Raw genomic sequence first — 17,839 nt, 5'->3', positions numbered from 1 at the left:
TTCCAGGACATTGTCTATATTTCACAGCACTTGCATTACAATGGCATATCAGGACATGATTGAAAGAGGCCTTCATTAACTCAAGGTTTTGTTCCCTGCTTTTCCAGTGACTAAACAGGGCCTCATTTTCATGGCCAAAAGGAAAGCAGAAGAGTGCATTCACAAAGACCCAAGGCCTTTTTAAAAGCTCACTTATTCATGTACCTCCAAAGTCTGTCATGTGCATCAGTTTAGTCCATTTACAGACAGGCCAGATGAGCTGTGTTTCATTGTGTTTTATCATGTTTTATCCCTGACAGGCATGAAATTGAAACGGAAATTCTTTACTTCGCACACTAAAAACAGAAGAGGCCATAAACTCCAGGCTCACAATGTTAGCCATGAGAGGGAGCAGCACTGGATACAGTCAGGCCTGAGGCCATTCACACTGTAAGGAGTTTGAACCATATCAGCCTGTTCAGATGTGACAGATTCATTTCCACATCGCATCATGCTACGGAAATAGAGACATCATCATACTTCATATAAATGTTCCAGTAAGGGATTTCACTATGTTATTATAGATTCCTCTTTTGATTTTCATTTTTACAGCGCCCCCTCTGTTCATATTGGGCCTTTGAAATGTGATGTTTGATGTATTTATGAGAGTATTTCCCAGCATGTGGCAGGCCTTTTTTTTTTTTTATGATTCGCACAAAAACAATTCTTTCACCTTTATAATTTTCTCTAACCTATAAAATGTTTTGTCATTTTACAGAATCTGATAAAATTCTTTAACGCTGCACAATAAAAGGAAAATCTTGGAACGACATAAGGGTGGGTAAAGGATAATACAATTTTATTTTTGAATGAACTACCCCTTTAAATACTTCATTTTGTCCTGAGTTTGTCACAGGAGAGCTGAAGAGACCCCAGCAAGAAACGATCACATGCCCGAACCACAGAACATCTCAAATAAAAACCCTCCTCCTATAGAAACACCTCTTTGATCTTATGAGGGAGATTGCATGACAGTTTTGCTGTCATCACTTTCAATGTACTGAGCTGAATTATTTATGAAAGACCTCAATAGATGGCATGTGATGGTAAAAGCCTTCCTCCCTGCTCCTGCAACAAAGCCAAAAGCAGAAAAAACTTGGACAAAAAAATGGACAAAATGTCACATCAACTTTAGCTCCAGGAAGAGCAGGGGATTGTGAACAAAGCAGACGTTTAGCCTCTGAGCTGTGGTGGGATCTGCTTACACAGTTTTTACACCATATTTGAAGAAGGAATAGAGTGGAAGAGGAAAAAGAGAATTGTATAAGGCTGCAGCAGCAATATTTTAACTTAACATTAAATATTGAACAGAACAGTTTATCCTAAATGAAAATGCTGTCATTGTTTACACTCGTGTCGTTGCAAACCTGTTTGACTTACTTTCTTCTGCATAACAAAAACATATGATAAAAAGCATAATGAAAGTATCATAAAATTCATAATACTCTTTTTTTTTCAATCCATACAATACCTTGATCTGAGGAACAGAGAGCAAAAAAAACCTATAAAAGACTATTTAAATGTACTTGTAAAAAAAAAAAAAAAAAGTTAAAGTTTTCTGGGTCCTTCCTACAAAATAAGTTCTTTAGAGTTTGCCCTGATAAAAATTGTTGTCTCATGACAATCAAAATTGGATTTCGATGACCTGATAGATCAAATTCAAAAAAGTAGTCTGAATGATGCTCCGGTTCAAATCATTATAAGTGTATTGTTCTTTTATATTTAAAAAAAAAATAAAAATAAAATAAAGTCATATGGGTTTGGAAAGACATGAGGATAAACTGTGACAATTTTCATTTTTGGCTAAACTATTCCTCTAAGGGATACATAGTGCGGTTTTTGTTGTTGTTGCTATTAAGCATCTTTAATTATACTAACTTTATTTAGTCTGGCTTTACTTTTTTGCTATGGCTTGCTTTTAATTTATGACAGCACGACAGTGTTTTGAAAACCACGTTGGAAACAAAGCTGAATAACATCAAGTGTTTGAAACTGAAATCCCCATCATGCGACAACACAGAAGGTTTTCACTTAAAAAAGGATGGCCTGCGCTCATATGTTCAAGAGGACACTGCAGTCTTTTAGCTGAGATATACACAAGTATTCTCTGCTGTTTGTCGCTTCTGTAAACAGTGATTATGGGGCCACTGAGGATAAAGGGAGAACAAGAGCTGGACCTTCACAAAAGAACGAGTACAATTTGTCATGTGCTGGATGCTGAGTCCTTAAATAGCCCAGCACAAAAAGTCCTCAAAAGTAGGCTATTAGAACACAACAATGGTTCATGAGATCCACTTGTGTCTGAGATTAGCCCTGTCCACTCCACTACTGGATGTCACCAATACCAAATATAGTTAAATCCTTTTTCCTTTCTTTTTCATTTCTTTTTTGTTACTGGGATATGTTTCCACACAATGCGAGAAGCAAGGCTATCCGTGAGGTTTTGCTGAGCATGATGCTGATGAATTCAAATAAACTAGGCTATCACCCCTAGAGGGAGAACACATTGTTTGCTTGCATTTATTTATTAGATAAAGCTGAGTGGTTTGTATTACTCAAAAGGTAAACATTTGAAATTAACTTTGAAATGCAATGCAGATACAGCCAACCAGTTATTAAGGAAGAGGGTTACAGCCAGGGTACGAATTATAAGGGGGTTTTAGGGGGTATGACCCCCAAAATTAAGGTTTGACCCTCTAGCCTCAAGGGGAGGGGGTAAAAGGTCTGATAAATTATTATACTAAACAGCTTTAGGTCTACAATTATTACAATAAAGGACATTTAAATACAGTTAAGTATAATGTTTAGGGAAAAAATAATAATTTGTACATTTTCTTGTGGCACCAAATAAACTAGGCATACAGAAGGTTTGTCATAAATCTGATTGTTCATCATGGACTGTATTATATAACACAGTTTAAGGTATCCAAGTGACAGTAGAAACACCGTGTTCTTGGAATGTAACTCTCTGTCTCTTTCTAAGAGACACCAGTGGAAGCATGAATAAATAAAATAAGATCGTCAACCTGGAAAATCCTGCTCCATTGCATTGGCTTTTCAGCACAACAACCAAATCACCCAGCATTCTCTCTATATTGCTGATTCCATAGTTAATAACAGGTCCTGTCTCCCAACTTAGGAACTTTTATAGACAGCATTTGCCTGAGGCCAAAAAAGTGGAAAATGTGTAACAAATGTAGGAATTCTCCTTTTGTTTTGCATTAACTGGAAAGAAAATAAAAGTGAACTTTCCCTGAACCATGCTTCCTTTAATGGACTTGGTCCATGTTGACCCAGGAGTTCACACTGGAACATGATCTCCTCCGTCCCACCACACTGAGAAAGCAATCAGATTAAACCCACAAAATATATGGCCATCTCACTTCCACAATACAAAAGTCAGGAAATAACGGAATTCACCCTCCCTTGTGTTGTTTCTTAATATCTGTTAGGAAACACCGTTTATAAAAAAATAAAAAAATAAAAAAAAACTATTTCTGTGTTAAATACTAATATCCTGATACTTTAAGTAAAAACCTCTTAAAACGATTAAACTCTTAATTAAAACTACAACCAAAAAAAATAATAATAAATATAGCTGCAAGCAGCAATAACGGGGCCAAGCACTACAGAAGCAAGCTTCAGACGAACGGCAGGAATGAGTAATTAAGACAGTTTTAAGATTATTTTAGCCAAATTGGCTTGAAAACAATAAACACAACAACTAATAATAGGATTTATTGGCTTATCATGTGTAACCAATAGGTGGCGCTGTTACCAAATTAGTTTGGAATGGTCAGTGTGAGGTGACGATGACACATACAAAGTTTGGTGCAAATATGTCAAAGCTTTGCAGAGATACAGCCTCAAATGAATGTTGGCATCATTCCAGCAAATTGGTTGATGCGCTAAATGAGAACCGTTTCGTATATCGACATGAAATCCATAACATTGGATTTCATGTTGGAACATTGAATGTCTGAAGATGATCCAAGTCAAATTTGGTGAAAATCTGACTAACGGTCTAGGAGGAGTTCGAAAAAGTAGGTTTTCAACATTAATCAAAATGGCGGACAGTAAGTTCAGCCAAATAAGGAAAACTTGGTATCTATGTTCTTGGCTTGACCCAAGGAATCTATTAAGATCAGCATCATGTCAATAGGCAGATTTATTAAAAAGTTATTAGCCTTTATGTACATTGAGTTATTACTTTTGACCACTAGGTGGCGCTGTTTCAAAATAATTTGAGTACCTTCAGGGGATGGTGTTGTTGGCACATTCTGAGTTTCGGAATATAACACCAATGCATTTGATTAGCATAGCCTTTTATTTCACATAAGTGTATTGAAGTCAATGGGAATTTCATGTTTTGTTCTATTATAGCGCCACCAAGAGGCTCAGTCCCACCATTTTTTTTATGTGTCATCAGAGTGCGCCCATACATATGCGTGTCAATTTTGGTGAAAATATCTCAATTCACTTCAGAGTTATAGACATTTACATGAAAAAACACATAAAAATTGACTGACTCTTGACTTTGATTGAATATTACTACCCCTTACTATCAATATTTTTGCATTAGGGCATTGGTATATAGCTATCGACCTATGTTTCCTTCTTCTGACGGTGGTTTCGTCTCGATCAGATAAGCGGTTTCGAAGATATAGCCAAATGTTTTTTAAGCGCTAAATCACAACGCTACACAAACCGTAAGGCAAAACCTAGCATGTTTGGTATCGTAGGACTCGGTAAGGTTTCAAGAGTCTAATTTGATGAGTCTCGTGAAAATAAGTCGACCACACCCAGAGTTATAAGCGTTTAAACAAAGAAGATCACCACTAGGTGGCGCTGTTTCGAAACTTCTCACACTCCTTCAGGACATTGTGCTGATGACCCATACCAAGATTCGTAACAATCCGTTGCTGCGTTCTTAAAATACAGCATTTTAGCACAAAATTCAATATGGCTGACAGTCAAAATGGCCGAGATGGTAAAATTGGATATCAGTCGACTCGGCATGTTGCCCTGAATCTAACAAGACCAATTTTATGATTTTTGGAAAAACTGTTTAGAAGTTATGAGCAAAAATAGCAATTTTTCATATCTCCGGACCAGTAGGTGGCACTGGGCCGAAACGCAGCAAGTAGCCTCAGGTCATGCTTGTTATGACATGTACCAGGTTTGGTCTGAATACGATAAATCGTTGCAGAGATACAGCCTTGCGACTGTTTTTGTAAGCGTTACGTAAAATTTGTTTGAGCATTTATCGAAAACAGTTTGACGAATCAATTTGATTTGCATAACTTTTGGTCAGCACTGCCTGAAGATAATCTGGTTCAATTTTCGTGTGAATCGGACAAACCGTCTAGGACGAGTTCGAAAAAGTAGGTTTTTTTAAAAATTCAAAATGGCGGCCATATTTCTATGACAGAAAATGACGTCATAGGATGCAATCGAATCAGCATGAGCTCAGAAATCAGAGGAAAAAAGATTTTTGTTGATTGGCCTTAGGGTTAAAAAGTTATTAACAAAATAAAAGTGAAACTTTGGACAGTTGGTGGCGCTAGAGGCAATGTATTAGACCCACCAAAATTGGTGTACTTAATGTTGGCACTGTCCTCTATCAGAATGTCAAACCATTACAACTTTCCCGCATTTGGTTCTATGGGCTGCCATAGACACCCAGTCGGAAGAATAATAATAATAATAATAAGAACGCCAACAAAAACAATAGGTGCCTCGCACCTTCGGTGCTTGGCCCCTAATAAAAAGTGAAGCAGTTCATTAAAAATACACTTTCGGTATTTTTGTTGTTGTTGTTAACAGATGTTTCTCTCTTCTAGAAAATGCATTAACACTCTTCAAGTGCAAACATTTCTCTCAAACTCATATCAAAAGACTAGTTTCAATAATTTGATCTCTGTAATAATCTCGAGCTTTGTGCACATAACAGGCATCATGAAAGCCAGTTTTAAAGGAAATCAGTGACCAATACAATTGCTCCAATATTTACTGTAGTTTATTGTGTACTAACATCTATTAAATTAATCTAATCCGAGTTTCTTATCACAAGTTTAAAATCCGGTATTTCATTTTTCATTCATTCACAAATTTGAGAAGTACACAAAGATTTTATTCGATCCGTATTTTCCCAACAGGTTTGTGGACCTCTGGACCTAATGGAGACACATTTGGTGCCAGCTGATGAAACGTTATCCTGGAGTCAATACGTGTCTCACTCAGGTTTACAGAAAGAACATTCCGTTTTGATTCGCCTCAAATGGAGCAATTAACCTTTCCCATCTTCCTTTTGTTTGTCATTGGGAAAGGTAAAGATGAAGATATTTATTCCATTTACTCGCAGTCAACCAAAACAAGCGGACGGATCACAGCATCTCTGCTTCGGTAAATACAGACTCCTCCAGAAGCCCGCCAATCAGGCCTTATAAAATATTAACCCAATGTCATTGCCCTTTTCAAATCTCTCACCTGGAATTCCCTAATTGTTCCCTTTCTTTATCTCACTGAAGCAAAGGGTAAATAAATTAACAAAATAGCTTTTATCAGCCTGAATAACCTTTTAACTGAAGGATTATCACTGGTTTATTTTTCATTTCTTTTGGTGAGATAGCAGCACATGCCTCATTGATTACTTTGCTGAGGTGGTGGCCAGCAGAGAAAACAAGGGCCTGATAACAAACCGAGGTCTCCGCACTAACAATAACACACTACGCTCAGATTAGGCCTCCTGACTTTGCAGCTTTACTCGGCTTGATTCGATGGAATGCTGGCAGCTCCATTTTACTATGCAAACTTTGTGTGGACTGTAAGATCGAAGCATATTATTCTGGCCGATTGATCATAGTTAGATAGATATTCGATTTAAACCGCTGTACATTGAAAGAACACACTTGAAACTGAAACATGAAACTGGGCCAATACATTAGACTGACTAATCTGAATTGATGGATTCCAAAGAGAGTGGAATGATTGCAGATGGTTGTTTTTTTTAAGGGGCAGTTCACTCAAACACAAAAATTCTTTAAATATGTTCTTAAGTTAAGCTCAAAATAATAGAAAACAAAACCAAAATCAAAACAAAACAAAAAAAGCAATGGTTGAAATAGTTGATCATATTGGCAAATCAGACTCATCCAGTTTTTCAATTCAATTTACCGATTCAATAATTCTCAAGTTAGGAGTGATGGGAACTATATTTTTTAACATTTTTTTTTTTAGCAGATATTAAGATATTAAATGGCTGCAGAAGGCATGGGATATGTATACTGTATGTGAATACTTTTATCGTCAGCTTTTTATCATTTTTGGACTATATGTAGTCACTATAAACTGTTGTAATACGAAAAAAGAGGAGCATGAAATATCTCCTTTTGATGAATTTTCGGGTGATCATTTTTATGTTCAAAGTCTTACTGCTTTTAAAAAGCTCAGGGCCACCACAGACATGCTATATGACTGCGATCGCATTACGAATACAAAACACGAACATTCTCACCTTTGCAAACCACTAAACATCTCTATTATTCTGTATACAGAGTCCGCCAGCATCAACTTCTACTTCTCTAGAAGTTTTCAACAAGGGTCGAAGGGAAGCAAAGAAGTGGAATCTGAAACAATACATGATATATAGCAACTGGAGTGGCTGTCTCAGTCACTTACACCTGCACATGAATGGAACACTAACAGAAGAGGTCAGCCGGAGCGCCGCGATGGCCCGTTCCACATGCGCTCCTGCATTAATCAGCACTGCCTCAGATCTCCATTTTATCTCTCCCTTTATTTGCATTGAACTGTTGTTGCTTTATCACCACCAGCTCTCTGTCTCCCTCTCACACCTGTCACCCTCAGCCAGGTAGACGCCTTATCAGATCAACATAGATGGATTATGTGTGAGCACTTCATATAAAGCGTTTTATAAGCAGGAACAGCTGCATCCGCTGGTAAACTGTGAACTTTTGTGAGGAACAATATATTAGATCAAATGTACATAATCAAAGGGAGCAGTTACCCTCAGCGACTACTAACAGTGGCTCTATCCTCCCCAGGCGTGTTTTTCTGCCGAATCATTCAATACTCCCACACCAGACGTAACATTTGGAGATACAGAGACCTCCGAGGTTATAAAAGTGGCCTTCCTGCTGCTTTTGTACACTGCACGGTCTGATTAAAGAGTCACTGGGCAGGGCCATCAGATTGCACCGCTGCAAAGGAACTCAGAACCCAGTCTTGTTCCTTCCTTGAGCTTTATTTACATGGCTGTGGCCTCATGTAAAAGTATGCAGAGCTACTGGTCAAAAAACATATGAAAATAAGTGTATGTGAGCCTTTTGAATTTACCTGTCGGAGTTCTTGCTATTCACAAGTAACAGTAAAGAATCATTGACTTGGTCAACATCTCCAATGTTGGACTGCAGGTTGTATGACTTCAGTTATTTTTTTGAGCACTAATTAGGATGGGGACTTACAGTACATACAATTTGTTTGTTTAAGAATAATGCGTTGAACTGAAACCCAAAATATAAAATACATTACTATTTTTTTTCAATATGCCAGAAAAATGGTTCTTTACCATAATGCCATTCATGCCAGACTATGTACAGTTTCTGCAAATTTTCAAGTACTTACTGTGTATTTTATAGGTTTGTAAGGGTTGCGCTTTTTATATTGTTGTAACTTGAAAAACAATACATTTTATGACCAGCTTATCCAAATTCCAAGCACATTTGCATTCTTCTGGACTGGATTTATTTTTTTCTTCACTTTAATATTCATGCATTTGTCCTGCAAATTACTTTTTTTCTGAGATTGCAACTTAAAATCCAATATTTTAGGGAGATCTTAGAGTGAAAAAAGATCTGAAAGGAAAATAAACTGCTGATTATTTTAATGCATCATTAATGACAAAAAGCCGATTTCTTAATTGCATACTATAATTGTGAAGCTTAAAATTGTTTTGTATCAGTACTATTAGCACTAATAAGGAGCAGCAGGCCTGTACATTCTGGGAACTGATGTAGAATGCCTAATTGGTTGACTTTTCCGTGCCTAATGGACGATTCTCTTAATTAAAAAGACACTGCAGAAACTGCTATAGATCAGATACGGCAGAGAGAGGGAAAAAGTAAACGCAGTTAATCAAATGTATTAAAATGAACAGTTCCAGGAAAGTTAAAATGAGATGGCTAGATATGATTTCCATCGCAATATTTATTAATTTCAGTCCCTTTGGTTAACAAAACAGAGCTGCGCTTATCTTCAGAACGGTGAGGAAATGCTCTCAGTGATCTCACTTTACCATGCAGAACTGCGATGCATATGAAACAAGTCTTCAAAACAAGGCTTTAAAAACTTACTAGTCAGGGTGCCTTTGAGGATATTTAATTAAAATCTAATCCTGCATTCATTAAGGCTCACATAAATTAAGCTGTCATTCATAAGATTTATGGATTCTCATTTGCATATTGCATACAATTCATCAATTACTCAAGTATGAAAGGAGCACATTTCCCTTGGAGCTGCCTGCTGCCCTGCCAGCATTTGAAATGAGAGAAAGAGCGATACTGTCAGGCATTCGAAACAAACTTTCCCCACAATGTCTGCTTCTTGATTAATCTAATTTCCAAGGCATCCTTTTACAAGATTGTACACAGTCCAGCTGCAGTTTTCAATTATATGTCCTGTCCTCACCACTAACTTTGAATGGGAGATAGATGTAATGCAGGGCAAGTATCCAACCCTGGTCTCCTCCACATCACATGCCTGTTTACCCAGATCTCCGTAAATTAGAAAAAAAAAAAAAAAAGGGGGAAAGAGAGGTGTTTTAGAAGCAGATGGAGTAGGGAGGGAGGGAGGGAGGGACAAGTGGGAAATGCTATAATTTTATTTGGTGGGATGTCAGACGAACGGTTCGGAGTGTAATAATAGCATATTTCCTGTCACATTTACATCCGCCGTGCTTTCTGACAGAGGGAGGTTTCGGCGAACACATTAAATGACTCCCTCTTCGAAGAGGTGATTGGCCACTGTGGGAGAAAGCCTGCGTGGAGGAAGTGCTTAAACCGAGCCGAGCGTGAATACTTCTAAGATAAAAGGTCAGGCGAAAACAAACAGATGACTTGCGAGGATGAATAGAATTAATTGAGTCATTAATATGCATGGCTAATAAAGCTCGAAAAAATTCTACGTGGAGAACGAAATCATTGTCGACTATTCTCTCTTAATGGCCCATATTTTCAGCTCGAAGGGATCTGGGACGTGTATGTATCAATCTCGGAGAGGAGGGGGAGGGGGGGCTTTGACGAACAGGTTGGGATAACCTCAGCGCCCATTGTTAAAGTCAGACAAAGCAAACAAAGCAAACTTGTTCTAGTGAGGATATTAATTCCCAATTAATCCCAAATTCTGGCAGAGGAACAGACCAGTGCAGCAAGTGAAAGTCATCTTGAAGGGTACTTAATTGGTTCCCAATAGTAAAAGGGCTTGATAACAGAGATCAAGCCGCAGTTTATTAATCCTTCCCATTGTCTTATGAAATTGTCGTTGAAAGTAACTTCAGATAGAGCCAATAGTTAAGACTTTAATGTGCTTTTAATATTAACAAGAGGATGCAATTAAGAGGCCACAAAACAATAGCACTCAGACTGATGCATATTAATTCAGCAAATATGATTTCAGAATCAATACGATTAAGGCAGCATGCCACACGAACACGCTCGCCTACACTTGCAAACACACATACTTACAAGTCTAGAGGTCTTTTTTTTTCTTTAACAGAGAACATTACATGGAATTGTGTTTCATAAACATCCATGTTTTGCATTACATGCATTTAAATTAGCAAATGACAGCGCAGCCTCTGTATCTGTGTTCATTCTTTGACATTTCCGTTGCCCACTGACTTTCCGAAGTCATTAATTCAGTCGGCCGCAACTGAAACAGGCCACGATGATAATTATAACGTGAGCAAATATCTGATATTGAGCAAGAAGTAGGATGTGAGGTCTGTATCCTCTCAGGGACAAACAAACTTAACGTCAGGACTAAACAGGAAGTCCTTAATGATTAACATTAATTGGACTGTGGAATCGGAATCCTGTGTGAAACATTAAACAAAAATGATCCACTGTTTATACTCTTTCTGCTTTCTTAATAATTAATGAAATGTAAATATTCCAGGGAGTCCAGAAGTGATCTGTGGTGGGAGAGGAAGAGCGATGTTTACACAACGGCATAGTGTGTCTGCGTGGAGAGACGGGGGTTGCGATCCGCCCCGTCCTCCTCCTCCTCCTCCTTCTGCGCTTTTAGACACTGTTTATGCAGAACGAGTCATCCTCTGTGACTCCCGGATCCTGATCAATTCCATTTGAACGCAGTTTACTGTGAAAACACAACAGTTGATGCCACAAAAATGATTTCTGCTTACAGAATCCCTCGATTTGTCCCTGCTAAAAAGAATCAAAGCCCGACGGCTAAACACATGTCAGCCACATCCGTCTGCATCTCTTTGATCCTTCAGGACGAATCACTGACTGCGTGCGGAGAGCAAACAACCAGAACCTTTTAAGACAGTTGGAGGGAAAAGCGCCCCACCCAGTCAGGAGACAAATCGAATGTGGCACGTACAAGTTTACTTTCATCCTCGCTGTCTGATTGCCATCAACTGCCAAATGTGGCGTAATGGCAGCGAGGCAAGGCCCGTGTCGTTAAACCCACAGAATGACAATTACTTCAGACAAGCTTTATCAGGGTCTGTGACCCAGCCTCCACAAAGCTAACTAAATCACTCGCTTTATTCCTGGAAGCTTGCGATTCCATTAAAAAGCTTCATGAGGAGGTAAGAAAAGTCCATTTAGGCTCGGCGCGAGCGCAAATAGTCCGACTCAGCACTTCATGCGAAGTCTTCACACCACTTGATGATGTAATTCTTAATGCATGGCCCGGGTCCACATAAATCTTACACGAGACATCACCTCAGATTTTTTCTGTCCCTTTCTGCTATCTCTCTCTCTCGGTTTAATGATGAATTGTTTGCAAAATCTCTAAGACTAAAGCCTTCAACCTCTTCAAACCGCTGCCTCTAATAACTCGTCGCTACAGAAGGGTGGGGTGGGGTGGGGGGCATGACAGAATGATGAATATCACAACAGACAGCTCCAATATGGAACAATTTTAGCAGATCAATATCGCACTGCAATATAAGAAAAAGCAGCAGATATTAGTCTACACAGTGTATTACAGATGAGGAACATCTATGCTCTCTACTCTCATGCCAGTCCCTCGCAGATATTTCAGGCACGTCTCGTACTCCGCACCTTGCATATTCACCGATGTCCGTGGAAACTAATCACTCTGTGGGTCGAACTGGCATCTGCTTAGAATTAGCATGAAGCGCTAACATTTTAAGTGACTTCCGTGGACAAGGTTACTTAAACAGAAATAAACTATGGCGAGGTGCTAGGGTCCAATTACTCACGAGAGCAGAAGTCTCTCTCACAGGCTGATAATGGCTTTAAAAAATACTGTTGTAGAGATACTGCTGCATTATTAGCTACTACAGAGAAGACTATGAAGGTCGATGTGCTTTTTGAGGGTTAGGCCCATGTTAGCACTTGGCTAATTCTGCTCTATTCAGTGACCGTTTTGAATGGAAGAACAACCTTTGACAATAATAAGCATATTTATTTTGTTAGGGCTATCAAAGTTTGTGCACCATTGCTTATTTGAATTGGGTAAACAACATGCATAATCACAATTCAATTCTTCACTAAAATGAGAGAGTTTGTGAATAAAGTTTTTACAGCCTTACATTAGATAGATAGATAGATAGATAGATAGATAGATAGATAGATAGATAGATAGATAGATAGATAGATAGATAGATAGATAGATAGATAGATAGATATAGACAGACAGACAGACCAGTTTTTTTTTTTCTGAGGGACACTTGTCCAGTTAAAACTATCCCTTGTTCAGTTTACAAAAAAAATTAAAAATACAGAGAGAAAAGGGAGCAAACTGAAGATATCATACAAATAAAAAAAAAAAGAAAAAAGAAAGAAAGATCACAAATGATATCCTTCATTATTATTCATCTCAACACCACATACGAGGATTCGTAAAATTCACAACAGCATGGGCTCCATTCTAACTAGACACCAGTGACCATATTGCAATGGACTGTCTCGCTCTCACTCCCATCAGCAAGACAAGCAAAATAGTCTGGGGGGGTAAAAAAGGGGGATTGCAAATGTTCACAATGCATAATATCTTCTCTCACCGGGGAGCAGCCGAGGGGCCCTTAGCTGTCACCGGCAATAGGGCCCAGCCATTGTGAGAGCTCAAGGTTCGTTAAATACTATTAATGGAACACAGTATCCGTTGTGCCCTGAAACTTGTCAGCATTTCATTAGAGACTGATAAACATATAATAGAGAAGTGTCAGGCCCAGAGTGGAGTGTGTGACAGGCCGGCGGGGGAAGGATTTGGAGGATTTCTCTGCTGCGATCATTCATTCCCATGATCCACTGCTGACTGACAGAATGATCTCAGCCAGCCCGGGATTTTTCTGCCAGGATTGAGACCTAGACTGTCTGAAGTGGGACTCGGACCACAAATACGAAGTTGTGCATCAGGCAATCTGTGATTTTCCCGATGTTTTAGTGTTTAATCAGAGGAAATACTGAACTTCATTTGTGGTCAAGCTGGATTTGAAAAAAAATATACAGCAACTTTGGGATTGTGAGGTCAAACAGAGTGGATATGCCTAATCATTTGATTGGAATGTGCAATTTTATTATTTAGTTCATATTTAGAATTTCTATAAATTTTCTATAGTACAGAATTTGTTAATATTGATGTGACGAATGGGGCGGAACATAGAGCCGTGGGACCGGAGTGAGGCCGGTGGAGTGATTTGGCAAATGAGCGACACCTGCTCCACTCACCGGTCTCAAATCCCATGGAGGAGATTGGAAGGATACAAAAGATGAGCGACGACAGTGAATGACGAGAGAGGACCAGGCCTGGGCTTTATTTTGTGTTTGGTTTTTATTTGTGCGCAGCAGTCGTCCGCAAGGGGCTGTCGCGCTGTTTTGTGTCTATTTTATTATTAAAGTTTCATTTTGAATGTCCGCCGGTTCCCGCCTCCTTCATTCCCGTGATTGTGCAGTTTGTACTTTGTTACAATTGACAAAAATATACCCCACTTAGACCACAATCTGCAAGCTCATCTAATTGCTCCAAGATCACTGTTTTACCACAAACTGAGTTGTAAAACGTGGGTCTTTTGTACCTTGTGCTGATTTTTAATGCAAAACAAGACACTTGAGCCTTTTACACCAATTGGTCACCAACGCTGTTAATCAGTTAATCTATTCTTTTTCCCCATCTTGCGGGAAATATGTAAAGAAAGATAATTAAAAACGTGTTAGGTGAAAGTCCAGCAGCCTTGCTCTGAGTGTATGTTCTCACAATGCACGCTTTGTTCGTCTTATTAACCTTCTCGCTACTCAGCGTGCCTATAAATGAAATCTTTAGCCCTTTACATGTGAAATTAAAACTGCAGTCCCCTGAGCACTTTTAATTATTCCTCTCCTGAAAAACTTCCACTTTTGTCAGCCCGCTTTATTAGCAAAGCAGCCGACTCCCACTCTCTCTCTCTCTCTCCCCAAGTCTGTCATGGTTCACTCCTTTGAATCTCACTCCTTTTTTCCCTCTTTTCTTCCAGCAGGCCTGTTAAATTCTCACCTTGCGCTGCCCTTGTCATCAACCCGATGAAGCACAAAGCTAGGCAGCGAGGGAGTGTTTACTCATTTCCCCAGCACATTATCTATCACATTAATCACAGGCCCGGACCTTCTGGACACAGCGGTCTCCTGCTCTGCCCTGGACTCTCATCAAACCTGACCATCCCTCTCAGTGCACTACACACACTAAACAGCAGCACTGCACGCCAGTAGGAGCGGTTGTCTCTTTATACAGCAGATAATGTTAAGAAGATAGATAAGAGTCAAATGCCCATGTTTCTCCTTATCGCTTAATAATCAGGGAAAAACACAAGCTGCTTGACATAAATATGCATGATAAATGAAGTCAGTGTATCCAATTAACTAAAATTAATTGCATGTAAATTGCATCTGTAAAGTTTTCCCTTTTTTCTTTTAACAGCAGTCATTGCATATGCCTGTTTTTCTCGGCACTTTTGCATTTGCAACAATTCCATCATTTACTCACCTTCACTAAAGAATACTTTTAAAAATGAAAATGAAAGTCAATGGGATCCAATCAAAGTTGTTTTGGACCCCATTTACTCTCATCATATGGACAAAAAAATAAAAAAATATCTTCTTTTGTGAAAGAAAGAAAGAAAGAAAGAAAGAAAGTCGTACAGGGTTAGAACTACATGAGTGTGAGTAAATGATGATATAATTTTCATCCCTGCTTGTGCAAACTATCCATTTAGAGATTAAAAGTTGTAATCTGCATCTGCGTCCAAAAGAACAATATCCTGTTCTTTTGGATGCAGACACGTCTGGCAGCCACACTGTCCAAACAGATAAACATACGTGCCCTTTTATTGAACTGCTCCGGTTTGAACGTTTCCTTTGAAACTGATGTGTTCCAAGCTTTTCTAATAATGGTTGCGGACACAGAGTGTGAGGCCCTGAAACAAGAGCTCTTTAAAGAGGATGTTTTAAGACATGGTCAGCCACAGGCAAGGAGTCGGCCAGGAACTTGTTTGTGAAATGCATGCCGCCGCAGGTTCTAATGAGGTTATGGTCAAAACCAATATTATTATAAATGATCCAGCTCTTTCTCTCAAGTCCTTGTGCAATTAACGGTTTAAACGGCTAGAAGCCAAAGGCCCAGCTACATCTGAAATTCAAATAAATGAGCAATGTGAATAGTTTAGAGAGCGAGCTTACCCACTGAACAATGGTCTGTTATGAGACACAAGCAACTAGAGAAAAAAAGGGACACACTGGTTTGGGGATGGAAACAGTAGGGGGTGAGATGAGCCAACACAATGTGGCCCTTCTCCTAAAGCAACTTGTTATCAGGCAGAACGCAGAGGCTCTTTCAATCTGCATTTAAATACATTTCATTCCAGCCACTCATTTGCATTAATTTCTCCCATTATATTTGGAAATGGCCAAATGTCTAGCTGACACAATGTGGGAGCCCATCACCACAGAGAGAAGCCCCACACCTGATGCCAATTTAGGACTCCTGGATCTTTTCAGTGCTCTGGCCTGATCTGACATCTCCGGTTCTTTGCAGTCCAGAGGACTTTTCAATTGGATTTGCTTGCAGTGACAAAACTGTTTCGCGCTCATCTGAGAGGCCCCCCCTTCGTCTCTCCCCCTCTCGCGCTCCTTCTCTCAGTGAGACCGGGCGTCTATTTGGGTGCCATGGGAAAACCGGTGCTGAATGATTCTCAGTGGCTTCTGATTTCCACTATTTGTTCAGCATTAGGGCCACTTATCTCTCAAAGAAAAAGCAACATGTGGAGAGAGAGAGTGACAGAGCGAAATACAGCCTCACTAACAGGACCATTGTGCATTAAGGATCGGCATTCAAACACGAGGGGCCCTCGTTCTCGCTCGCGCTCTCTTGGTCGCTTTCACACAGACTCGGTTTTGCTGCAGTCAATTACCACTGCTAATCCTACCGCAATAGGGAGTAAATATTTCATTACTTTTCCAAATAAACACTTGGTTTTGCCACTGAAGTGTCATTCACGAAGTGACGGCCACTTCTGTTCGGTGGTAAAAAAACAACAACAACTTTCTGTTCCTAGAGCAAACAAAACAGAAGAGAACGAGCAACACTCAACCCTAAAAACATCTTAGCTGATAAAAAAAGAGAGAATTTTTCAAGCAGGTTTATCATGGGGACTGAGTGCCTTTGGACTGTTTTCTTTTCCTCGCTAAACTAAACAGTAAGAGAGGCTCAGTCAAAAAAAAAAACTCCATAGACACCGTGTGATTCCCATCGGCCAATAAAGCCTGATCTGTCTTGGAGGAATTAGCGGCCTGACTAAAAACACAAGGGGGGGGGATGACAGAGGGATCCTGGCGCTTGGTGCTCATTAATCACTGCAGCGTCTTTGACCTTTCATTTGCCAAGGGCACTGAGGGGGGAGGCGGGTGGCCGGGGCAGAGGAGGAGAGAGACTGAAAGAAAGAGACAGTAAAATAAAAAAAAGAGAAAATTACAATAGTCTAGAATACGCCACAACCAATTTTTCACAAAGAGCGAAATTAATCAGCATCACGGGTTGCTAAAAAGAATCAGACGGCCTCTAGTTAGCGACATATAGGAAAGACATAAGTATCATAGCTGCAGGAAAGATCATGGGATTCTATGGGCATTTCAAAATGAATCACAGTAATGTATGAAAATTGAAGAAAAAGTGGTAAGGGGATGGAAACAGGAATATTTTTAACATTTAAAAGTGATGAGTTGAACACAACGACAGTTCTGAGAAAGCAACAGAGGCACAGGGCCGGGACCGCTGTGCCGTCGGGATGGGGTGGGAGGTACATGTTGATTTAAAGTGCAAGATAATGAGACACACGGCAGACACAAGCTGCAGCTGGAATGACAGCGAGTTCAATGCTCCAGAAATAAATGTTTTTCACTTAAGCTAACATGTGTTAAGATCCACTACCAAAAGCTTTTTTTACCTAAGCGTATAAAAGCCTGTGAGCACAAACATTCCATTAGTGTTACAGTCAAAGTCCGAGCCGTCCCTCGAAAAGCTCATTTATATCAGGACT

The sequence above is a fragment of the Carassius auratus genome, unplaced genomic scaffold (assembly GCF_003368295.1).
Source record: "Carassius auratus strain Wakin unplaced genomic scaffold, ASM336829v1 scaf_tig00004696, whole genome shotgun sequence".
In the NCBI taxonomy this organism is placed as follows: Eukaryota; Metazoa; Chordata; class Actinopteri; order Cypriniformes; family Cyprinidae; genus Carassius; species Carassius auratus.
The sequence above is the reverse complement of the archived record's forward strand: the minus strand, read 5'-3'. Positions refer to the sequence as shown.